The 25,704-nt window shown below is 40.3% G+C and overlaps 1 pseudogene across 1 annotated transcript; it reads right to left on the reverse strand.

The window, feature by feature from the left end:
* Positions 1 to 12,262: 12,262 nt before the first annotated feature.
* Positions 12,263 to 12,612, reverse strand: LOC309859906 (ragulator complex protein LAMTOR5 pseudogene; annotated as a pseudogene). Its single transcript has one exon. The product of its transcript is annotated as a ragulator complex protein LAMTOR5 pseudogene (transcript).
* Positions 12,613 to 25,704: the final 13,092 nt, after the last annotated feature.

Below are 25,704 nucleotides of genomic sequence, written 5' to 3' on the forward strand. Positions count from 1 at the left end.
GGGTGGACTGAGTTCAAGAGGAAGACTTTGAGATAAGCAATCTCATATCAAGATTGTGTTTTTATTAGGCTAGCCACAGAGGATAGATAAAAGGTAGAAGTGACTTTGGTGACTGAGGTGGCAGATTATGAAGACCCCCCCCCCAGGCCCAGTTTTCCTTTGCAAGGAACCCACAGAACTTCTCTTCTCCATCTCTGCTCTTCACCTCACCCTGGGTATGGAGGAACCATCTACTCCCTCTCCTCCCCTCCTGTCCGTCTTGTGCTCTGGGAAGGATGGGAGGCAACCATTTTCTTTTTATGGCTCTCCTCAGGAGTTTGAATTCTGAGCCTCAGCTTTAATTATGTAATAAAAACATATGTTTTCTGTTGCGAGAATTTTAGACAGCAGTGAGGAGGAGGAGGAAGGGGGAGGAGATGGGGTGAGGATGTGAGGGTAGACAGGACTAAGTGACTTCCACTGAGCAGTAATTGCAGTGGAGAGTAGAAGACCATTCTCAGACCTCTGGGGCATAGCTGGAAGCATTTCATTCAATAATCATTTCAGACCGAGAGCTGTGTATGCAGGGTACTGCTGGGCTTTGGGGAAATGCAAAGTGGAGTGGAGGGGGGATAACGTGGGGAGAGGATGAGACCTACACACATATATGTAAGTAGATGAAGGAGATGGGATGGGGTTCAGAAGACAAAGAGATGAGACCAGCTTGTGGGAACTGGACCACAGAGACAGTATTTGAATTGGGTCTTGGAATGTGGGCAGATGTGGAAATATCAGGGGATTTCTGGGCCCTTCTTCTTCATCCTTGCCACCTTTCTTGCCCTTTCCCCAAAGCAATGAATCTGCTTCATTTTGTGTAGAGAACAGTTTCAAATATTTAATGAATAAGTATTACATAGATAAAATTAACCGGGATACCTTTCAAGGCATATGTGGTCTAGCACAAATCGTATTTTGCATCAGTTACCTTCATCATCACCTCAACCACACCAGCAATGAATTAATATCTGCTTTTTTTTTTCTTAAAGATTTTATTTATTTATTTGACAGAGATCTCAAGTAGGCAGAAGACGCAGGCAAAGAAAGAGAGGAGGAAGCACGCTCCCTGCTAAGCAGAGAGCCAGATGTGGGGCTCCATCCCAGGACCCTGAGATCATGACCCGAGCCGAAGAGGCTTAACCCACTGAGCCACTCAGGGGCCCTTAATATCTGTTTCTAATTACAGAATTAATACATGAATACTTTTTGGTCTTTAAAAAATTGAACCATTTTAGTCATTACACAAGTTCCTGTTGAAATCGCCAGCCCCAAACCCATATTTACTTCTAGAAATACATTGTTCTGTGTGTGGGTCTGTGGTTACATAATGGTATCATACTGTGTGTTCATTCTGCAGTCTGCATTTATCACTCAGTATACCTTGGAGCTCATTCTGAGTTACTTCGCAGAGATCTACCCTCATTCTTTCTAATCCTGCCTGGCATCTGTTTGTTTCGAGAGTTTGGGAAACACTTTTCCTGAGTTTTTCCAAAACATTCCTGATTATAAAAATCACCCAGACCTATCCACGGCCTTTCCCAAGAGAATCTGTTTCTGTAGGACTGGAAAGGGAGTTGAAAAGATTATTTTCCAATATCCCAGGTGATTTTAACTTTCACTACGTCTGAAAACACCCTCACGGTTTATTTAACTATATCCCTGTCAAAGGGCATTTCAGTAGTTTGAATTTTTTTGTATTACAAATAATGCTGCAGTGTGCATCCTTATACCTTCTTCCTAGTGCTTGTGTATTTTCTGAGGTTGACACTGAGAAATGGAACTGATGGGTCATCGGGTATATGCATTTTAATATTATATTAAATTAATGTGGCTAGAGCAGTGTTTGGTCCTATCACTGTCTCAACATTTTTTTTCATCATATATTAAAAAGATGAATTGCATCTGCTTTTTCATTATGTCCTAACATCAAGTTGTGCCAGAAATTATCATCACACCTCTCCCAGTCTGTTCTTTACTATTCCAGTAAAAGGAACTAAAGCTCACCCTGCTACTGGCTGGCTTAGTCGGTGGAGCATGCAACGCTGATCTCAGGGTCGTGAGTTCAAGCCTCATGCTGGGTGTAGAGATTAGTAAAAACAAAAAAATAAATAAACTTAAAAAAAAAAAAAAGAAAGAAAAAGAAAAAAGAAAGCTTACCCAGATAGTTAAGCCAGAAATCTAGGAGGCTTCTTAGCTTCCTCTAACTTCTTCTCACTCCCCAGCACTAATTGGTCACAAAGATTTGGCAAATTTTATCACTTTATCATCTGACGACTCCTGCATGTCTCCCATCACTACATAATTCAATCTGCCTCCTTTTTTGTTTTTTTTTTTTTGCTTTAGACAATGTAATAAACTCCTCATGGATCTTTCTTCTCCTCCTTCCACAACCCCCTAATAGTCATACATATTAATTATATCAGCACACTGATTACAACTCTTTTTTTTTTTTTTTTTTATAGATTGCTGGGGGTGGAGGACGAATGGGGTGGCTGGATAATGGACATTGGGGAGGTTAAGTGCTATGGTGAGCGCTGTGAGTTGTGTAAAACTGATGCTTGAAACAAATAATACCTTATATGTTAATATAAAGCCCGGCAGGGACAAATAATAAAATAAAATAAAAAAAGATTTTATATTTTTGTTTGAGAGAGAGAGAGAACAAGTGAGGGAAGGGGCAGAAGGAGAGGGAGAAACAGACTCCCTGCTGAGCACGGAATCCCACTGAGGGCTGGATCTTAGGACGCTGGGATCATGACCTGAGCCAAAGGCAGACACTTAACCCACTGAGCCCCTGATTACAACTCTTTAATGCCTACCAATTACCACCCAAATCACCTTTGCACTTACGAATTTGCAAAGAATACAAAATCAACCAACCACTTTTTGTCCAATTCTTGTCAAAGTCCTGCTTGATAGAAATGTGATCTATGAAGAATTGCTTAAAGGACATGCAGTCTGTCTATTCTTCAAGCTAGTCTAGATTTTGGTTCATTAAAAAACCATACACAATACACTATTATAGTTCCCTGTAAAATTGCTTTCTATGAGTTATTTGCTTTGTGTATTTACTTTTAAGAAGCACATCAAAAACAAAACAAAACAAAAAACCCTCTCTATATTCTCAAAATCTAGACAGTGTTTTATTTACATAAATATTGTCATATATATATACACACATATATATCTACACACACACACACACACATCAAATTGAAACCAATAGGAAAAACCCAAACTTCAACATCTTCCCTAGGATGTCTTTTCTGGTTATTTTTACCTACTATACATTACGTAACCCCAGACCTACTTACTCTTCCCTGCGTGATCCAACCTTTGTTAAGCCTCTGTGCTATATCCTCTGCCTGGACTCCTTCCCCCGCCCCCCTTCTTGTCAAGCTGAGGACTCTATTCAGCCAAAAGACCAACTCAAAGTCACTCCAGGTAAGCTGAGTTGCTCCTTCCTCTGTGCAACCATAGCACATTATCTGTCAATCAGCACTCCTCACACTGCTTTGCGGTTACTTGCTTTTATGTCTATCCCCTCCTCTAGAAAATGTGTTTCTCGAAGTCAGGGCATGGGTCTTCTTCAACTTTATATCCCTCACACTGCCTAAGAGAAGCATGGAACTTCACACAGTAGTTGTTTAATAAGTATTTATGGAATAAATGAATGGATAGCACGGCTTTGTGGTATGAAAAGAGGCAACTCCTTTTAATCTTCCTTCCATCCAGTGCAGCAACCTGGAGCTCCTGAAATGGCCACGGTTACTCAAATTGTCATAACAGCTATGGACAGCTGTGATTGCAAAAAAGAGAAGTCTTGAGCTGTGAAGGACACTTTACCCCCTGGCCTTTGGCACAGAATATATGCGGCTGAATGTCTGTGGCCAGAGGACACAGCTTGCCATGTCTGAGATTATCCTTCTGCCTAAAAGCCTGGCTTTGGGGTATGAGCAGAGGCTGAGTTGGGGAAGTTTGGATATACTATATATTCTTTTCTTTTGATGGTGCCATGTCTTCCTACAGAAGGCTTAAAAACCTTGGAAACCTGTGTTTGTTTTTAATACATCAGAAACATATATACTAAATTAGATTAAAATACACAGATTTTTGGGGTGCCTGGGTGGCTCAGTTGCTTAAGTGTCTGCCTTTGGCTGAGATCATTCTGCATTGGGCTCCCTGCTCAGCGGGGAGTCTGCTTCTCCCTCTCCCCTTGCTAACCTCCTCAGCTGGTTCTCTCTCTCTCTCAAATAAATAAATAAAATCTCTTAAAAATTACATGGATATTTTTTAGCATCAAAGAAGTCAGTAAATATTTTCCATCATAAGGTGAAGTTGTGTCTTTTTAGCAATCAGATACCATGTATTTGGTTTTTGTCCCATGTGTCAGATCAATGTCATAATATGTATTTTGAAACAGAAAGCAAATGTAAATGAAAGAAAGCAAACCAAGGACCCATCACAACCCGTACAATGGAATGAGGAACAACTGGGTGTGGAAAGAAGAATTCTTTGTCCCATGGGTATGGTTAAAGCATAATAAAGCAGCAGTTTTGGCTGGACCCTGTGGAGGAGATGGGTGGGTGGAGGGCGGGTGGGGGGGGTGCAAGGTTGGTCCTGCTGCCTGGAAGAGCCTGACTCCTAACTTTGGGGTAAAGCTTCCCGGGAGGCCTTAACTAACCTCCAGGGAGTTCCAATCAGGGATTTTACAGTTTTGCATAGTGATTTTTAATTTAGAGTTTTTCTCAATGTTTGAGCCCGAGTTTCTGTTATGATTAAGTTGGTGCCAAATTGTGTTACTTTTATTGTACCTGGCTAACAAGGAAAAAGCATTAATAAGATGCATAAGAGACATGCAGCACCATGCAAAGATGTAGGAGTCCCACAGCCAGCTGTGGCAGGAGGGTTCACAGAAAAGCCATGAGAAATTGGATCATCACCTAGCACCCCGAGTGGCCTGTGCTTGGGGACCAGTGAGATCCTGCTATTGAGTGTGCTCTGGAAGAGCCATGATTTCGGTTCAGCAAAATTCTACCAACTGTCACATTAAATTAGCGTTCACTTGGGGGCTCCTTGCTGACTCAGAAGAGCATGTGGCTCTTGATCTCTAGGTTATGAGTTCAAGCCCCATGTAGGGTGTAGAGATTACTTAAAGAAATGAATAAAAAAATAAACGTAAAAAAATTAGTGTGCACTTGAATTCCACCAATTTTGGATTTGGTTTTTATTTAAATTTATTTTCACTGTACTGTTGCTTAAGTTCCATGTATTGAAGAAGTTAATGCCTATATAAATAGTATTATCATATTTAAATAATATTATAATTAAAATAGCCTAAGTCAACACTGGGCCCTGAAGAGTTTGGTGCTTTATTTTGTTTCTTCTTTGAAACCTTGTTCAAGATTGAGAAACATTGATTTGAAATCTCCTTCCTCAAACAATTGGATATTGGCCTAAGTAGAACTCTGCTCGAAGGGCAGAAAACCTTTGGCTGCTAGTGGTCTACAATGGTCATGTGAGAGCGTGAGAGCCTTGGCCATTTGATGTATGAGCTGACATGACCTGTCCAAGGTGGATAGAAGACCTCATATGATTTTCACAACCACCATTGTCCTGATTTTATGGACAGAAACGAATAGGCTTGGAGACATAGTTAAGCCCGGGCAGACTTAGGTACTGGGCTACAGTAGGATTCCAACCTAAATATACTTAGAGCTCTAAATGCCAGTTCCAGTCTTTGTTTTTTAGTTTTTCATTTTTTTTCTAGTCTCCTATCAAAATTATATATGCCCATGGTTTAAAGAATAAAATGGTTCCACAAGGTTTATAAAGAAAAGTAATAGTTTTCTACCTCTCTGTCACTTTCTTCACCCCAAAGGCAATCACTTTCATCTATCAGCCGTGGCTTTTAATATTGACCTCCATGTTTCTTTCTTTTTTTTTTTTTTTAAAGATTTTATTTATTTATTTGACAGAGAGAGATTACAAGTAGGCAGAGAGGCAGGCAGAGAGAGAGAGAGAGAGAGAGAGAGAAGCAGGCTGCCTGCTGAGCAGGAGCCTGATGCGGGACTCGATCCCAGGACCCTGAGATCATGACCTGAGCTGAAGGCAGCGGCTTAACCCACTGAGCCACCCAGGTGCCCAACCTCCATGTTTCTATCTCACAGGCTTATGTTGCTGACTTCTTGATTTTTTTTTTTTTTTTTTTTAGTTGTAGGTGCTAAGTAATAACTTTTCACTGTAGAAGGTGAGGGTTGGCTGTCTTCCTCTCTGCCGCCCCAGAATGCCCTCCCACACATACCACCTTCCTCATCCCCTCTGTCCTCCCAATTTATGAGACTGACTCGCTAACTATTGTGCTAAAGAGGCACCTTCTCCTCCTAATTTAATTATGTCATAATTTTTGTTCCATTTGCACTACAATTTATACTACAGTGACCACAGCTGAGTCATTTTGTAAACTATAATATCGCTTACTTTTCCATTTATGTTGTGTTCTGTGTTTTGTTTTATTTTCTTTGAATCATTTCAATCTATACTTTTTGGGATTTGTCTTCACTCAAGATGTGCAGATAGGTGACATACTTTACCAATTTTATCCCCTGTAGATTCTCTCCAGGGACATTATGGTTTGCAGCAGTTTGGGCTAATTGCTCACGGAGATTCCTTTCACCATCACCCCGTAAATTCACTTCAAACTCCCCTGTGTGGAATATTGCTTCCTGTATCTAAGACTTCCTTTTGCTAGTGCACTGACCAATTCTATACTTTCTTGAGAAAGTATAGGAGAGATAACTGTTCTTGAAACCAGTAATTCTGAAAATGTCTTTTTTCCCATTATCCTACATGATGAAGTTTTAGTTCTGTATAAAATTCCACATTAATAATCAGTTTTCTTTGGACTTTTAAGGGCTTTGTCCCATTGCTTTCTAGTTTCCAGTTTTGCTATAAAAAAATCTGAAAAATCTTGTTGTGACCTATATATTTTTTTTAATTTTATTTTTTTTCTTCCCTTTAGGAGCTTGGAAGATCTCATCCTAATGGTATTACATTTTTCTAGAATGTGTTTCAGCATGGGTTTGTTTTCATCCTTTTTTGCTGGACACTCAGAAAGTCCTTCTGAATTTGAAAAATCATGCCTCTATATTAGGAAAATTTTTAATTTTTTTTAGAAGATTTTATTTATTTATTTGACAGAGAGAGAGATCACAATAGGCAGAGAGGCAGGCAGAGAGAAAGGGGGAAGCAGGCTCCCTGCTGAGCAGAGAGCCCGATGCAGGACTTGATCCCAGGACCCTGAGACCATGACCCTGAGACCATGACCCTGAGACCATGACCTGAGCCGAAGACCGAGACTTTAACCCGCTGAGCCACCCAGGCGCCCCAAATATTATTTCATGGTAAGTTCCTATCTTCCATTTTATCTGTTCTTTTTGGAACTCGTATTCTTTGGATATCACACCCTTAAGATTATCTTCTATCTTTTCTTTCCTATGTTCTACCTAATTTTTCTTATCTCTAGGTCTTTTTGCTTAATTTTCTGGCGTAGTTTATGGGGCACCTGGGTGGCTCGTTTTTTGCCTTTGGCTCAGGCTCTGATCTCAAGGTCCTGGGATCCAGCCCTGCTCATTGGGGAGTCGGCTTCTCCCTCTCCCTCTGTCCCTTATCCTACTTGTGCTCTCTCTCTCTCTCTCAAATAAGTAAATAAAAATCTTTATTAAAAAATGATTTTTTGACATAGTTTTATCTTCAACCCTTCTGTGGTGTTTTTCATATTTTTGATTTCCAATCCTTCTTTTTTGTTTTTTGAATGTTCATTAAAAGATAATGTTCTATCCTCATTTTATAATTGTGGTATTTTATCTGATAGTATTTTCTGGTATTTTTTTTCTTATCATATAAGCTTTGTTTCATTCAAATTGCTATTTTCTGTCCATTTGTTTTAGTTACTGTTTTAATGTTTGAGACTTTTCTTAGCAATCTGACAATCTTGTCTGTCTGCTCTTATCTAAGTGGCTGGGGGTTTATCGATTGAGGTTCACTGGGGGCCATGTGGCCTTTTAGTTGGGGAAACTCTAGGATAGGTTTGTATCTTTAGATTTTTTTTTCCTTTTTGGTTGTCAGAGAGGTGCTTGCATTTTTTGGTTGGAGGGTGAAGGCATGGCGGCTGAGGGCAGAGAGGGACTGGCAGTGTGCACCATGGTGTGGTGCCCACGGAGAGATCTCAGGATCTAGATTCAGACACCCTTTGACTCTGTACAGTACTTCTGTTTTCAGCTGTGCTTGGTCTGTCCGCACTCCAGAGACCCTCTGTTTCACTCTCAGAGAGCACATCTTCAGTCTTTTGCAGGGATGGGGGGCAGTTTGTAACCAGCTAAATGGGGTGGGGGCAGGATTTGGAGTCTCCCAGGGAGGAAAAATAGCCTTAAATATATTTAATTAATTAATTAATTTTATTATTATTATTATTAACATATAATGTTTTATTTGTTTCAGGGGTGCAGGTCTGTGATTCATCAGTCTTACACAATACACAGTGCTCACCACCACACATACCCTCCGCAATGTCCATCACCCAGTTGCCCCACCCTCCTCCTTAAATGTATTTTTCTCAATAAAAGGAAAATAGTTGCTAAAAGTAGAAAAATTATAAGCAGACCAAGGCATAAAGTAAAAAATAAAAACGATTCCAAATCTCAGTGTCCAAAGATAACCACTGTTAACTTGTTAGCATATTTCCTTCTCATCTTTTCACCCGTGTGTGCATTTATATATGTTTGTTTTATTTCTTAAAGCAGAACTGTGGGAATGCAAGGAATATTGCTTCTTCATTGTAGGAGATTTTTCAGGAATGGCTTTTAAAGACTCTTACCAGTTGTTTTGTTTTGGTTTTTTTTTTTTTTTTTTTTTTTTTTTTTGGTAAATGCCTTTTGGAATCTAGTAACAAACATGACTGAATTAGTAAGCCAGTCCCTGAATTTGGAGGTCAAATGCTACCCCTGTTCCCATGTGCACATTTTATCCTTTTCAGTTAGTTAGTAGGGAAAGAAGAAACATTCAGTAAAAAGAAGCAAAACGCCCTTAAACTCACCCACCAAAGGTTTTAGGAAATGCACTTGGTTGTGTTTTTAATTCATTCTTTTTCACTAGCAACACCAAAAGTTGAAAGTGTCAGGAACTCACTGGGAGAGAGAAAAAAGGATTAATTTGTTATCAAAAGTAATAGGATTTGGGCGCCTGGGTGGCTCAGTGGGTTAAGCCGCTGCCTTCGGCTCAGGTCATGATCTCAGAGTCCTGGGATCGAGTCCCGTATCGGGCTCTCTGCTCAGCGGGGAGCCTGCTTCCCCCTCTCTCTCTGCTTGCCTCTCCATCTACTTGTGATTTCTCTCTGTCAAATAAATAAATAAAATCTTTAAAAAAAAAAAGTAATAGGATGAGACCTTGGTAACTCAATTCCATTGTTTTGTAGAATTAATTTCAGCAGGTCACAGGCTCCTTGCATTGATCTAAAGACAAACAGGGGCAGCACAGAGTGGGCATAAAAGAAATGTGTGTTTCCTGATCTATGGGGTTGCAGGAGACAGGTTTTGACTTCTTCCTTTGGGGAATTCAGCCCCCCACATTTGGCCCCTTTCCCCCAACCGACTGCCTATCCCCCAACAAAAGAACAAAACCTTGTCTCACTAGTGTGCCCTGGAAGAACTCAATAAAATGGGCATTGCAGATTAAGAGTCCTTCTGGATGTTAGTCACACAGGGTATAACTATCTATGCAGGGATTCAGGCGAATTATATATTCTAACCAGGGCTGTAGCTTCCCCTCCTCCTCAAGCCTTGTGGGTTGTTTATTCTCTAGGCAATTGTGTACGACTTTCTGCTTGTAGATAACTGCATTTGTTAGGTATGTCCCCATCGAGGATAAAGTGTATCATGAACAGGTTTATAAATATTACCATAGATAGAAAATACAGGAGTTTCTTCAACTACTCAATTGAAGTACCTTAATGCAAAGTACCTTAATATGCATGCACAAAAAAGAAATGAAAAACAAAGGAAACATATTGTCTCTCCTACCCATCTATGAGCTCTTGAAAGCTGGCTAAAACCAATCTTATCAAAGTAACCTTTCCCCAGTGCACCTTACAAAGCCCAGCCATGGTAAGGTCCTGATAAACACGGAATACATGAGTGAAACTGAAAGTGACTTCCATTTTTCAGATTGGCTTTAGAACCGAATTCCATGTTAACTCAAAAGAAATCCGTGGGAGGGACTCATTTGCGAGGAGGCACCCGTGGGTGGTTGTCAGCACAACGCAAACATTCTTTGCTTTGTCACCCTGTCTCCTTCTTAGCACTGGCCAATTCCCAACCTCTGTCTGGGTGTCAAGAAGGTAGAAGTGGAGACGCCCTTTGCCACTTTCCCTGCCCTTTTCATCCTCTATTTTCCCCGGCTCTCAGTCGCATTCCGGCATGCGCCACGGTCTCCCTTTACAGCCCCTCGATCTTCAAGAGCAGCCTCCCACATTCCCGGCTGCTTCCTCCACTACCCGGGTTGGACCAAGCTCCTAGCCCACGTTGGCATTCGGGCTTCTCCTTGTCCACTGTTACTTGTGCACCAATAATCCTGGCTCTGAAGGAAGGCATAAGGAGGAGGAATAGTCGATGAGCAGAAATGATAAAGTGGAAGGGTGGAGGTGACAAGGTTGGGAAGGACGAGGGGAAAGCGTTGGAGAGGAGGCAGCGTTGGCCACAATGCATCCCCCAATTCACACGGAAAAGTTAAACAAACAAGTAAACAAAAACAATGTCTGGAACTTTTTACACAGTTAAATGTATTTAATTATTTTACTCGGAGATGATGAGCTCTCAACAGTTTTTGCGTTAGCGTGTTCTTTTATGAGCAAATGGCAATGAAATAAAGAGTTGGTAAGTCGGTTCATAATTTTATTATTATTTTTTAATGAAATTGTATTGGTCTGGGGAATCCCAATGCTTGGCAGAGAGATTGAGAGCTCTTAATGGCTTGGGAGTCAGAGTCTAGGTTTTAATGCTGCTTTCTGTCCTTGGGCAAGTGATTTAACCTTGTGGATTTCAGTTTCCTCATCTGAAAATAATAAGTGCCTCCGGGAGGTTAAAGACGACCATGAAAGGTCCTTAGCACCTCGTGGAGAACATAGAGCTTACTGTTAGATTTTATTATTATTAATATAATGATAAATGGAAGCGCTTGTATTTAGGTGCCCGTTGAGGGACTAACTTCATGTGTAGGAGTGGGTTGTAAGTGGTGGCAGACTGGCCACCACTTCGGGAGGACCAGGTTGGTTTTTCTCTGGTGTAATTGGAAAGGTGATGGACTTCAAGGCAGATCGGTTTGCAGCCCAGTTCTGTAATGTACTAGCAGAGTGACCTTGGGTCGTTTAGTTGACACTGGAGCCTCATTGTGTCATCTATAGGATGGGATAATCATGCTCACGATGCAGTGCTCTTGGAAGGCACTGTGTTCAGTGATGGGGAGTGGTAATGACCTAACACAGTAAATAGTTGTTGGCATAATTAATTTTCACACAAGCCTTTAAGGAGGTTTCGTGATTACTCCTGGTTTAAATATAAGGAAAGGAGTTTGTAACAGTGTATGGTTTGTCTGGTGATAGCTACACTTAGAGGGGGCATAGCATAATGTAGTCGTCCATTGGCTAAGTTGTATACCTGAAACTAATATAACATTTGTGTGTGAACTGTACTTCAATTTAAAAAACAGATAAGTACAAGAAAACTGAGAATAAGGTCAGGTAATTGCCCAAGGTCACACAGGTGGCAGAGCCTAAATACGAACCCAAACTGTCTTTATTTTAATTAAATTTAATTTATTTATTTTATATAAACCTCTGACCAGGTTTATTAAACATAACAAAATTCTATGTACAAAATAACTTGGTCCTGCCGCTTCAAAACGTGATCCTTTCCTACTAATATTTTGATAAATCTGTTAAAAGCAGCTTACTCTAAAATTAATGGAGGGCGCCTGGGTGGCTCAGATGGTAAACTGTCTGCCTTCAGTGCAGGTCATGATCCCAGAGTCCTGGGATAGAGTCCCATATTGGGCTCCCTGCTCAGGGAAGAGCCTGCTTCTCCCTCTGCTTCTCTCTCTGTCTCTGATGAATAAATAAATAAAATCTACAAAATTAATGGAAAAGTGCCCACTGTACACTAAATAAATGGCCTAACTACTGGAACTTTAATACTTCTATGATACAACTAACATAGGTAGGATCAAGCCCGTGTGACAGGCTGCTGGAGAACTGATATGAGGCCATTTTGGGCACTGCTGCTGGGATGCTGTCAAGTTTTTGGATTCTAATGTTCCCATTATCTGATTCTAGATGCACCACAGGAATATCGGTGGGCTCTGAGGTCTGTTTAGCTGCTTGCTGGGCTAGAACCGATATCACCCCTGCAGGCGCATCTGATCGGCTCCCATGGCAGCCCAGAGTCCTTGGGAATCTGAGCACGGGGCTCTGACAATGGATGGATTCTTCTCTGTGTCCTCCAAGTGCTGTTCCAAGGTGGCCTCCATCCCGTCCACCCTCACACCCCCTTGGCCTAAACCCAGACTGTCTTTAAAGGCCACTCCCTTAATCACTAAGCAACAGTCAGGGTAAAGGCGCCATGTGGAGATGATCTGAGGATGCTCACCAGTGAACTAGATTTGGGAGGAGATGCAAATCACAAAGGTAAACAACATCTATTTGGAGAGGAAAGCCTTTTTTCTTAATTTTCTTGATTCGTATTTCTGAGGGGCTGTAATTTGTTAAATTTTTCTATATACACATAGTAAGCATCTAATAACATTTGTGTGCTGAGTCAGTATCCAGTTTGGGATTAACATACATTCCTAGAGTAAGGGGACTAAGGCACCATCCCTGCCTCGGGCAGTGGGCAGTTACTGGGGGAGAACAACACACAATTGCACTGTAGGGACACAAGCTTTAGAGTCCAGGGTTGGAGTGCTAGGCCGGCTGGGGGTGGGCGGGGGTGGGGGGGGGGTGGTCGTGGTGGTGGTGGAAAGGGGCCAGGTGTGGGGCGGGGAGGGGAAGTGAAGAGGGGTGGCTGGAGCAGCTTTCCCCTCACGGTTGCCTCTAGAGGTGAGTACTGGAAGTTTAGGAGGGCCCCACATGATGGTGAGATGAAGACCCTCCCACACCAGAGGCTGCAAAGTGGCAGCTCCCTTTGGGTCCTCAGAGATGTTTTGATTACTCACAACTACAAGCCAACGTTTAGAAATTGGGAGCTTTCACATAAATAAGATGATTTCTGGCTTTTTCTAGAAAACTTGGAAGCTCTAGAGGCCCTGGGCCCACCTTCCAGCCTGACCTCAATTGCTAGGCCAGGGTAGGGGACACCCTGAGTGGGCCAGCTCTCTTGCACTGTGCCTAGTAACTGAGTTTCCTACCCCTCTCTAACCCAGGGCCTGAGAAGAAAGGAGACAACATGGGATTTGTGCTGGCAGCTGTTTGAAGTTGCTCGGATATTAAATTTTCTGACATAGAGCTTCAGAAGAGGGGCCAAGCAAAGTGATTAAAAATCTTAATGGATTTATACATGGCCAGCTGATTATATTAAATGACAACAGGAGGAATGGCAATAGTAAGAACGATTTCCTTTCTCTTTGATTAACTTTTCAGCTCAGAGGACGGGAGTTTCTTTTACCTTAATTTATCAAAGGCATAAATGTGAATTTTGTATACTTTAAAATAATAATCCTCAAGGTTTGCTGATTTTAAAAATACCAAGTCCCAGGCCTTATCCCAGTCCAATGATATGACACCCAAGCATTCAAAGAGTTTTTTTAAAAACTCCCCAGGTGAGTCTGTTGAGCACCTAGTCTTAGTTTTGAGAATTAGAGGTCTGGTGCCTGCTTTTTTCTCTTAGTGTCCCTGGAGCCTGGCTCATTTCCAGCACCTTAAGAGTCCGTGGCAATGCTGTCTTTCAGAACACCAGTTTCCAGACTGCTGGAAAGAAGTCCACACGTATTGGTCCCTCTGATTCAGAGGAAAGCCCCATTCTAAACCCTAGGGAAAAGCAACTTCTCTGCATGTTGAAGAGGATTGTTGCTTTTTGGCACCTGGAGCATTTTTACCTGAGGGTTCTGACAATTTAAATAATTGGTATGCTATAACTATTCTGGCTGACAGAAGTGTGGTTTTGCTGATGAGCTGTAAAAACATGTAACAAATAGGCTTCAGGCTAAAGATATCTGGAGAGAGAGAGATCGGGAGAGAGAGGAGGAAAGAAGAAAGGAAGGAAGACGGGCAGACAAAACAAGTAAGCTAGCTCTCTCATTTTATTCCATTGACTTGTGTAAAACATTTTAGTCAGATTTCTTCCTTCAGGGTAGCAGCTTAGTGAAGGTGGCCACATTTCCAGATGTCCAGGTTCTTTTGGGTGACTAACTTGTATAAAACTCGGCTAGTGTGCACAGTAAATTATTTCAGTATAAACTAAAACAATTTCTCATAGAAGTATACCTGTGAAAAAGAATTGCTGAAAAATATCCCCAGTTATCTAAACCCAATCTATATTTTTGACTAAAGTACTGAATTCTCTAGTCCCCAAAAGGAAATATCAGTGAAAATTGTAGCCTCTGCCTTCATATAAGTAAGCCATTGTAATAATACTTTTTGGCCAACGTACAAATGGATCATTGACTAAAAATGATGAAAAGGGAAGACTTCCTAAGCCCCCTCTCCCCCCGCCATAATCATTTCATGTCTTGGAGCTGAAGTATCTTTCTGTGAGACTTAAAACTGAAAGTACATGAGTTACAAATTTAGCGGCTCCGGCTTCTCTGCTAAGACAATGTTTGGTTGCAAATCTTATTTCTGGGGCAGATCACACACTTGTTCGATACTTGAAGAAAATGAGTCAAGATAATGTCTTACATTGAGGAAACTTGGCAGTCGCTGGTTGACTGAAGAACTTTTAGAGCTAATCAGAATGTTGAGTTGTCTTCAGCTTTAAAAATGATTTTGTTTTAACGTATGTTAGCTGAAGCAAAAAATAATACAGTAGGAGCTACGTGTCTATCAGAATGACTGACAGATTGAAATTCTCTAGAAAAATAGATTATTTTCCCTCAAAGAGAGTAAAGTTTTGGTTTTCAAAGTCAATCAGAAAACTAATAATTTGGACAGGAAAGGAATCAGCTTCTCTTTTTGAGACAGTATATTTCTAATGATTTTTATGGAGACTATAATAAGGATCAAGAAACAAAAGCTTGATATGGACATGTTTTTAGCTAGCAGATTGAAAAGAAATAATGGCATGAAATAAAGTGCTTTTTTTAATACTGACAAAATTCTCATTTCTTTTATATTGTCTGAAATAAAATCGATAAATGAAAAAAAATCTGTAATAGTTCAGGTCTCCAATACTAGCTATTATTTTGTGTGATTAAAACCTTATCAGTTATGTTCATATGTATTTTTTTATATTTTTGGGGAAATTCCGTCTTCTAAGTATTAAGTATTTATATACACATATGGCTTTAAAATTAAGTTTCAATGATAAGAAAATTTCCTGATATTCAGATTTCGACACACAACTTAAAATGTGATAGTTTATCTTGGCAATACTACTTCTAAGACTATGCAAGCAAACATTTTTTTTTTAAAGATTTTATTTATTTATTTATTTGACAGAGATAGATCACAAGTAGGCAGAGAGGCAGGCAGAGAGAGAGAGAGAGGAGGAAGCAGGCTCCCTGCTGAGCAGAGAGCCCGATGCAGGACTCGATCCCAGGACCCTGAGATCACAACCTGAGCCGAAGGCAGCGGCTTAACCCACTGAGCCACCCAGGCGCCCAGCAAACATTCTTAAGGAGACATTTTAAACATTTATATTTGTAAAAATATCAGCATTCTTTGATGAGGAAAGGGGAAACTCCCTCACATAGCTGCCTGCCTTATAGCCTTTAATTTCCTTTCCATTAATTGGCACTGATGGGCCTGAGTGAAAAGTAGGCCAGCACGTGGAAGAAAATTTCAGATGCAAACAGCATTCTTTCTCATTTCTCCTTGAGCTTGCCATTGCACCTGGGTGTGCAATGGCACACAGTATACTTTCTGTATGGTTTCTACAGCCTCCTTCCTTAATGTCTTTGGGCAGATGTCTGTCTTCTCCCTCATCCCTGAGAGGAACATGCGTGTTTTAAGCAGTGATTGTGTCACCGCCATTTTGTCACATCTTGTCATGTCCAGCCTCAAGCTCTCCCCTCCCTTCTTCACCCCGCTAACTCGATGAGTTGAGATGTCATGGAGCCCTTTTCAGGGAGACCCTCCCTGACCATCCCTTTCTGGATAAAGTCTGGATCGGTGCTCCTTGTCCAGGCACCCAGGCCCCCTGACGTCTGGTTGGTATCACAGTCCGTATGGGCCTATTGTCATTCTTTATTATTCCCCTTTCTTTAGTCTGTCTGTGAAAGCTGTCTTGTTCACTTCTGTATTCAAAGTGCCCAAAATGGTGCCTGGCGAATAACAGCCCTCAATTAATAGTAGTGGAATGAATACATAAATGATAGCTCTAGAGAAGGATTCCCAGATAGAGATGTAACGGAGCCACAGACGAGGAATACTTCAGTGAATCTGGTTAGCAGTTGGTTAGCAACGTCAGTTGACCACACAGCTTCCTTCCATGGGAAATGACAACATCCACGTCCGTGGTCTGCGAATTTAGCTTTGGAAGCTACTTCCTTTAAATCCGTCTCTCCCTTTCATCTGCATTAAAGAGCCTCCCTGGATCTGTAATAGATGAGAATATAAAAGCATCATTCTCTTTCTCATCCCATCCTGTTTACTCAGCAACCCCAGCTCCCGCCTTCGCCTCGGCCCACATGTTCTCTATTAATAAGACTTAGAAGAGGCCAACCTCACCCAGCACAGTTTCCCCCCTTTCTTTTCTCCTCAGGGAGGCATCAGCCAACTGCCAGCACTCATGAGTGAAAGGCTTTGCCCACTCTTGGGATCTTCTGGGGGAGGGTGAAGACAAAGGTGATGTCTGGGCCTCCAGTGTCTCTGGGACCCAAATAACCTTAAGTGTTTTCAAACCAGCGAGCAGCTCATTTAAAATTTGGTGATAAGCCATGGCCCTCATTTGGGAAAATTTAGAGGCACATTTTAGGGAGTAAACACATTTACTATAAGTGGAAATGGGGCCAAATTCTGTGCCTTTGGAAAAGTCAGTAAAGCAGTCACACCCTGGTGCCTTCTAAGTGAATTAATGTACTGTATTCCGTTTGAGAGTCATTTCTCTCTTCATCTTTAATTCCTGCCCTGAGGAGCCATCTGTACTTGGAGGGTATGTGCACAGGGTAACTCACTGTGGACCAAGGACCTTCGTGCTCAGTCCTCAATGAATGACCCTTTCATAGGCTGGGGGCTCCCTCTGATTTTTGGACTAACCCGAACTTAGCTGGGCGTAGAAATTTCTACAGCCGAAAGGTTCACACAAATGTAAAAACAAAAGGCAATGGGTAAATTTTCTATGTCCTTTTGGCTGGTGTTGTTGGTGTGGTAGTTTTTTTTTTTTTTTAACCCATAAATGCCATCTATTAATTCATGATACAATATTATTCTTCTCAGGATCTCCTGCTTACCTTTGAAAAAGACAGATTAAAAGTTCAAGTTATTTTAGGGCTTTGGGGGAGGGACGTTGCATGAATTCTTCTTTCAGTAGAGGCAAAATCCTAGAGTCCAGGAAGAGTTAATGCCTTTATAAGGTGAATGGTATATTTTTTTTTCTTACCAAGGCTGTGGCCCAATGCTTGATTTAAAAAAAACAATCAATTAAGTAGCTGGAGTCATGCTGTCCATCAATATGATTGTCAGTCAACTATACCAATCAATGGGCTTATTTACATTTGAATCTCTTCCTTCTTTTGTATAGACTTTTGGAGACTCTTTTTCTTTTAAGGTTTTTACTTTATTATTTTCTGTTTATGCATTTATATATGCCTATTGTAGAAAAAAATTAGAAAGTATAAAAAAAAAGCATAACGAAGGGGAAAAGCCCACAATGTTACCACCCAGAGACATACAGACACCATTAACATAATGGCCCGTTTCCTTGGAGAATTTTTTCAAGCCTACTTTTTGATTCCTGCCTGCCTGGCTTCGGAAACACTTTTTTCCTTTTCTCTTTCCGCAGTATTTTTGCCAACAAAAGAGAATCCTTGTTGTGGCCGCATCTGAACGTGCATAAAACGGGACAGCGGCTGGTTCTCATGTAGCACGTAGTAGGCACACGGGAAAAGTTTGTTTACTAAATAGGACTGATTATTTCCAGAAGCCCAGTGAACTCATTCTTGACTAATGGGTGCTATTCATCAGCTCAACCACATGAGATGGGAAATTGCATGTAAGCTAGAGAGAACGACATGTTATAGAAATGTTAGTAAGTATGATTTTTACTAGTTAGCTGCTCAGCAGTTAGGATAAAGAAGCTCAATTAACGAGGACGGCTTCTACTGATCTTCTCTTTTCTTGTCAGAACCCTTGTGAGGCGTGAACTCGGGAACGCCACAGGACCCTAAACTCTTCTGGAGTCCCAGCCTGTGCATTTGGTTTCCACGTTATATGTCACCCAAACCTACTCGAAGTCTCCATTAATGACTGCGAAAATAGCCCTTGTTTCACATAGAATAAAATTTGGGGTTCTGAATTTCTAATTTATGCCTCTTATTTAAGTTCCCACACAAAACCTAGCATTCAGTTTCTGTAGCACCTCCGCTGGGCTTCAGCATATCCTTTTCAGATCATTCACCAGACAGCATCCTACAGCTCTCATTCATAAAGTCCAATTATAAGACAAGAAATGTCAGGAATATACACTTTGAGAGTGGGAGGCAAACAGAACAGTACATTGTGACTTTGTAAGCACAGCCATGCATTTCCTCTGGGCTTGTTTTCAGTTCCTTTGTCAGCTGATTACATGGTCTTTTATAATTTCTCATCTACAGAATGAAGCTATTTGCTTGTGGATTATTTGAAAGACACAGGCTTATGCAAAAGAAAAACGAAATCATCATGATGTAGAATGATATTTCTGGCTACATGTTTTTGCTTTTCTTTTTCTTTTTTTAACATAATAATAAGAATATAATTTATACTAGTGACTCTTTAGATGTATGAGATAAGAAAATATTTTATGAATTCAGTCTTAATGCATATGTAATGTTATATATGTATTTGTGATTTATATGATCCCATTTATCAATATTTTATTTATTTTCATGTAAGGAAGAAGAATGCTACCATACACACGTTTTATTTGGAAAGCGCACACGTTTTTAAAGCACACACCTGTGCCCCTTGATTCCCAAAACAACATTTTAGTTCAGATAGTACTTGATAGTTTACCAAATGCTTTCATTAGATGTTATGTTACTTAATTCCCAGACTGCTCCCCAAATGTCAAAGTACTCTGGGCTTGAAATCCTCATCTGGGGGAGACTTGCCTGGCTTAGTCAACAGAGCATGTGACTCCTGATTTTAAGGTCATGAGTTTAAGCCCCATGTTGGGCTTAGAGCTTACTTTAAATCAGTCAGTCAATCAGTCAGTCCTCATCTGTGGCTTTCCCTTTTGATCCAGCCCCATAAATAAGTTTCTTCTTCTCTCTGCCTGACATCTCTTTACTCGCTTACACTTTAAGAGGTACATACATAGTTCATGATAATGGCTCCTCCATGAATCCTTTCCCTAATTAATTAAGTGGAAGTAAACTTATCTGTTCACTGTGTCCCTTCACTACTCCATAAATTTAATTTTCATGTGAAGTCTAAAAAAAAGCTAGTTATTTTTTCAAATTCTCGTAGAACAGGACTATATTCTTTAAAAAAAAAAAAAGATTTTATTTATTTATTTGACACACAGAGAGAGAGCACAAGCAGGCGAAGTGGCAGACAGAGGGACAGGGAGAATCAGGTTCCTCATGGAGCAGAGAGCCCGATAACGGGACTCTATCCCAGGACGCTGGGATCATGACCTGAGCCAAAGGCAGATGCTTAACCAACTGAGCCACCCAGGCCTCCAGCACATGACTATACTCTTATAAAATTATTATAAAAACCTCTTAGCTTTATGAGTCAATAAGCACTTAAATAAAAAGTGAAAAGCAAACAAAAAACTTGTATCCTTCCATGATAGTATATAGAGATCTTCTGAAGTCTGTTAAAATATAGTGTAGAATTTCATATTATATCCTATGAATGTTCTAGATCAGCACCATTCAATGGAACTTTCTGTGACAATGGAAATGTTCTGCATTTGTACTATATGTTTTGGTTATCACTAGTCCCATGTGGCAACTGAGTACTTGAAATGTAGCCAGTGAAACTGAAAAGCTGAATTTTTAATTTAATTTAATTTAAGCTTAAATAGACTTATGTGGCTGATTGTTACCATATTGGACAGTGCAGATTTATACTTTATGTTAAAATCTGTTGTTCAATCTTTTCCTAGTCCCAACCCTCCATATAAGCAAATCAAGTGTTATAACTAAGTAAAGCATGAGACCAGAAAGGAATTATTCTTACCTTGTTATATGTATTAATTCTTGGAAAGTTTGCATTCATTCTGTTTTTCTTTTTTTTTTTTTTTTAATATTTTACTTATTTATCTGACAGACGGAGATCACAAGTCAGCAGAGAAGCAGGCAGAGAGAGAGGGGGAAGCAGGATCCTGGCTGAGCAGAGAGCCCGATGTGGGGCTCGATCCCAGAACTCTGGGATCATGACCTGAGCTGAAGGCAGAGGCTTTAACCCACTGAGTCACTCACCTAGGCACCCCTCATTCTGTTTTTTAAAAAAGATTTTATCTATTTATTTGAGAGAGAGAGGGCAGGAATGGGGTGAGTGGTAGAGGGAGAAGGAGAAACAGACTCCCTGCTGTGCGCAGAGCTTGAAGCAGGGCTCAATCCCAGGACCCCAGGATCATGAGCTGTGCCAAGAGGCTTAACTCACTGAGCCATCCAGGCACCCCAAGTCTGTGTTCATTCTATGCAGCCTTCTTTGAAGCACTACCAGTTGTTATTACATCCAGTAGATAAAAGGGCCCTTCTATTACAGGCATTTTCTATGTGAAAGAATGCTTTAGAATGTGCAGCAAATAAAAATATTTGTGTCAGTGTTTATCATTATAGTGATATGCTAGAATCAATCCTGTATCTAACAGTGGGAAATTGGCACCAATATTTTATGATCGCCCATATAATGGAGGACAAGATAGTCAGTCATTAGACATGATGATGAAATTATAATTTATTGAGATGAAAATGAGTCTAGGATATATTTTCAACTGAAAGACATAGGTTACTAAACATGTGCATAATACAGTCCCATTTTCATAAATATATATGCAAATATTTATGTAAGTTTTGGTTCAGTGGTGAGTCAGTGTACCTAGTTAAGAAGATAATCTTCAGAGTCACACTGACCAGGGTTTGCATCCAGGCTCTACCATTAACATCTCTGTGTCTTTGGACAAGTCTCTCCCTTCTCTGAACTTTGGTTTCCTCATTGCTAAAATGGGATGATGAGATATATATATATTATATAATATATATATGTGTGTGTTAAATAATGTATGTAAGGCACTTAGTACATATGTAGTATTTAATCCATGTTAGTCGTTTTTCTAAGACTAGTAAATGCAGGCATAGAAGGAAATCAGAAATGATATTGCAAGATCATATTCTGAGAAATTATATTCCAAGATATTGAAAATGATCATCTCTCAGATGTCAAGGCACGCTTGATGTTGTTAGTTTAATTAATTGGATAGAACCTTGCTTTCTTAAATATGAAAAAGTCCATTAAAATTATGTATACGTGAAACTAAAAAAAGTGAGTAAACTCTGGATGTCATGGAGAAATATGCCAAGATAATGAACTGCAGAGCAGTATGGAGAGTGTGGTCTCATTCATGTTTAAAAAAACCCCTTTTTTAAAAAATGAAAGATAAAGTCACTTTTGGTAAGCGACTCTGGATGACCTAGCAAGGAGACGCAGAGAAATCTTTTAACTTTTACCTTATGACTTTTGATTCTGTTGTAAGTTTTTACATGATTTTATTTAAACATTTTTATTAATTGTGAAAATAATAAGTGCTGTGAGATCTTTGAACAGAAAGAAAGATAAAAAGAGTGAGAAAGAAAAAAAATTGCTTTTCATTCAAGTCTATCTTTGCCTACTCTGAAGAAACATGGTTTTCAAAGCCATATAAAGGACTTTGAAATTTCTTCAGTATTAGCAAGTTTCCAATTCAGATGAAAACCATGACAATTTTGCCACTGTATCAGAATATTTGTGCAATGTCTTATTTGCTCTACCGAAGTACTACTGATATTCATCGAGCATTTATTAAGATAAAAATGAGAAAGGTGAGAAAAGGTAACTCTTTCCCCATTTTCTTGTATTAAAAGAACATTACGGAAAAACAGACATGGCACTTCATGTATGTTCTTTTGGCGTCTTTCTATAATTTTCTGCCTTTTCCCTTCAATATAACATTCTATAGACCAAGTTCCACAGACTAAAAAATGTATGTTTTTCGTAATACAGTGGAATACGTGTTCCTTACAGGATAGAAAAAAAATAAAACATTTATGAGGCCACCCCAGGGACAAGTTATTTTTGTATGTTACTGTATTCCTTTATACATGATCTTTAATGACTATATAGTATTACCTTCATGAATTTACAGGGATTTACATAAGTAATCCCTTATTGCTGGACATCAAGATTGTCTCTAGCTTTTGGTCTTTGTGATGCCCATACTTACAGTTGGTATTTGTGAAGATGACTATTCTTTGGAATAAATTCCTAACGACATAACCGCTGAGTCACAGTTCAAACAAGAATTTGGGATTTTGATGTGTCTCAATAAATAATCGCTGAAAATGAATCAGTGAAGGGCTGTGAGTTCTGGCAAGCAGGGGACATCTGTGGAGGCGGCATCTGGAGTCAGGCTCAGAAGTTAAGTTGGTGAGTGGGATAACTAGGGGACGTTCTTAACCCACTTTGGGGTCAAGAGAGTAAAAAAGTGTGGAAGAATGTCCACATTCCTATGAAGGCAGTGCACTAACTGCTCAAGAAAGGAGGCTTAACCTTCTTATTACAGCCAGTTCCTGGGGCTGTCCTCCAGTGTATCTTGTAAAACAGTATTTAAAACACAGGAAAAGGGCAAGGCTTCATCCAGCCTCTCTCCTGCAATGGTGACTCTGATTCAGAATCTACTCATCTTTCAAAGAGTAATTTAAGCCTTACCTTCTTCACGAAGCATCTCTCCTTTTCAAGGATGTCTTCCTCTATTAATGCATAGTGTCTCTCGTCTTCACCCCTGTGTTCAAGAATCATTTTGGAAACTACTTTGTGCCAAGCACTATGCTTATTTGTCACTCTAATCTTCACAAACACCTGGGAGGTGGTTGTCATCGCTCTCTGTTCACAGATGGGACCGATGAAGCTGGGACAGATGAAGTAAGTTGTCACTGGACTACAAAGAGGCTGACTCAGGAGGAAACCAGGGTCCTTCACTCTCCCCGACATTGCTGAAATCTAGTTTTCCTAAGGGGTAAAAGAGGGGTCAGAAGGAGAAGCATATGTATAAGTAGAGGGGGAGTGAAAGTGAAAAAAAGAGCAGGGGACTGTGGGGGAAGGGCCCAGTGAGTCTGACGTGGAGAATTTGGGATGAAGTGGCAGGACGTGCAGCTGGGAAGGAAATTGGGGTCAGGGTCGGGGCACCTGGGTGGCTCAGTGGGTTAAAGCCTCTGCCTTCGGCTCAGGTCAGGATCCCAGGGTCCTGGATCGAGGCCCGCATTGGGCTCTCTGCTTAGCAGGGAGCCTGCTTCCCGTCCTCTCTCTCTCTCTCTCTCTGCCTGCCTCTCTGCCTCCTTGAGATCTCTGTCAAATAAATAAAAAATCTTAAAAAAAAAAAAGTTGGGACCAGGTGTTAATGAATGCAGAAGTGCATAGTACAGCTCTTGGAACAGTGAAATTCAATAAAGGCAGTTGAGTTTTATAATCTGTTCAGGATTTAAGGTGTCCCTGTTAAATCGTGTCCTTTTCTAGTTAGACTGTGAGTCCTGTGAGGTCAGTGGTAGTTTCCACAGACTTCATCTTTGTATCCAAAGGGTCCAGCACAATGCCTGGCATGGCATAATGCCACGTAAATCTTTTTTGAATAAGTTAATCGAGTCATGAACATCCTTTTGGGAAGCAGCATCGACAACACCAAGTCAAAAACAAAGCAAAATACTGGTTTTAGAATCAGAAGACTAGGTTTCAAATATCTTCTGTAGCTTACAGGGTGTGTGACTTTGGGTAAGTTACATAACCTCTTTGAATAGCATATTCACCTGATGATAATACTCACCTCAAAGTGTTATTATGAGGATTAATTGAGATCACACTTTTGAAATGCTCGCGCAGTGCTTGACAAATTGTAGACATTCAACAAATGTCAGTTTCCTACTTCCACCTTTCCACTATCCAGAACTGAACCGTGCGCTAGGAGAGCGTATGTGCAAACTGAAGGGAAAGGCTTCGTTTCTAATATTTGTCACTATTGTCAGGTCATGGTTCTCAATTTAATATTTAAAAAAGATGGGGTGCCTGGGTGACTCAATTAAGCATCTGCCTTCAGCTCGGGTCATGATCCTGGGGTCCTGGGATTGAGCCCCTGGGTCGGGGGTGGGGGGTGAAAAAAAAAATCCCTGCTCAGCAGGGAGTGTGCTCCTCCCTCTCTCTCTGTCTCTCTGCCATCAATCTCCCTCTCTCTGTCTCGTGCATGCACATGTCCTCTCTGTCTCTCAAATAAATGGGTAAAATCTTTAAGAAGATAAAAAAATAAAAAGATGACTATTCTTTAAAGCATAGGTTATAAAGTGCCATATATGGTTCTCAATAAAAAAATGTTTTGAATGAATGGATGGAGGGATGGATGGATGGAATTGCATCTGAATTCTTAGAATTTTGTCAGAGTATCCACAGCACTCTCAAGATCCAAGATATATAGGGGTGTCTGGGTGGCTCAGTTGGTTAAGCCTCTGCCTTCAGCTTAGGTCATGATCCCAGGGTCCTGGGATGGAGCCCCACATCGAGTCCCACATTGGGCTCCCTCTCTGTCTGCTGCTCTCCCTGCTTATGCTCACTCACTCTCTCTCTCTCTGACAGATAAATTAATAAAAAAATCTTTAAAAAAAGATCTAAGATATATAAACATGTTAGTCACTAGTTGATTAAGTCATTCGTTAGTTGATTTGGAAGACCCATCAAAAATTCCTTTTATTTTAGTGCTCACTTCAGCAGCACATATACAAAAATTCCTTTTATTTTGATTCCATCTGCAAGATTTAATCAACCAAATAAACTTGTGATGACCTAATTAGTTTTCTAGCTTTCTTGATGCCAGAATAAGAGGACCCTGGAATCAATAAAAAGGAACAAATATTAGGAAAATACCTGTTGTCATCTGGCTTAAATATCATTTCTTTCTTTTCTTTTTTTTTAACAGCTTTATTGAGATAAAACTCACATACCATGCAAACCACTTTCATACAAAGCATTTATACATATATATTTAAATGTAGCACATTTAAATACATATATACATT

Source organism: Mustela nivalis (assembly GCF_964662115.1).
Source record: "Mustela nivalis genome assembly, chromosome: 1".
In the NCBI taxonomy this organism is placed as follows: domain Eukaryota; kingdom Metazoa; phylum Chordata; class Mammalia; order Carnivora; family Mustelidae; genus Mustela; species Mustela nivalis.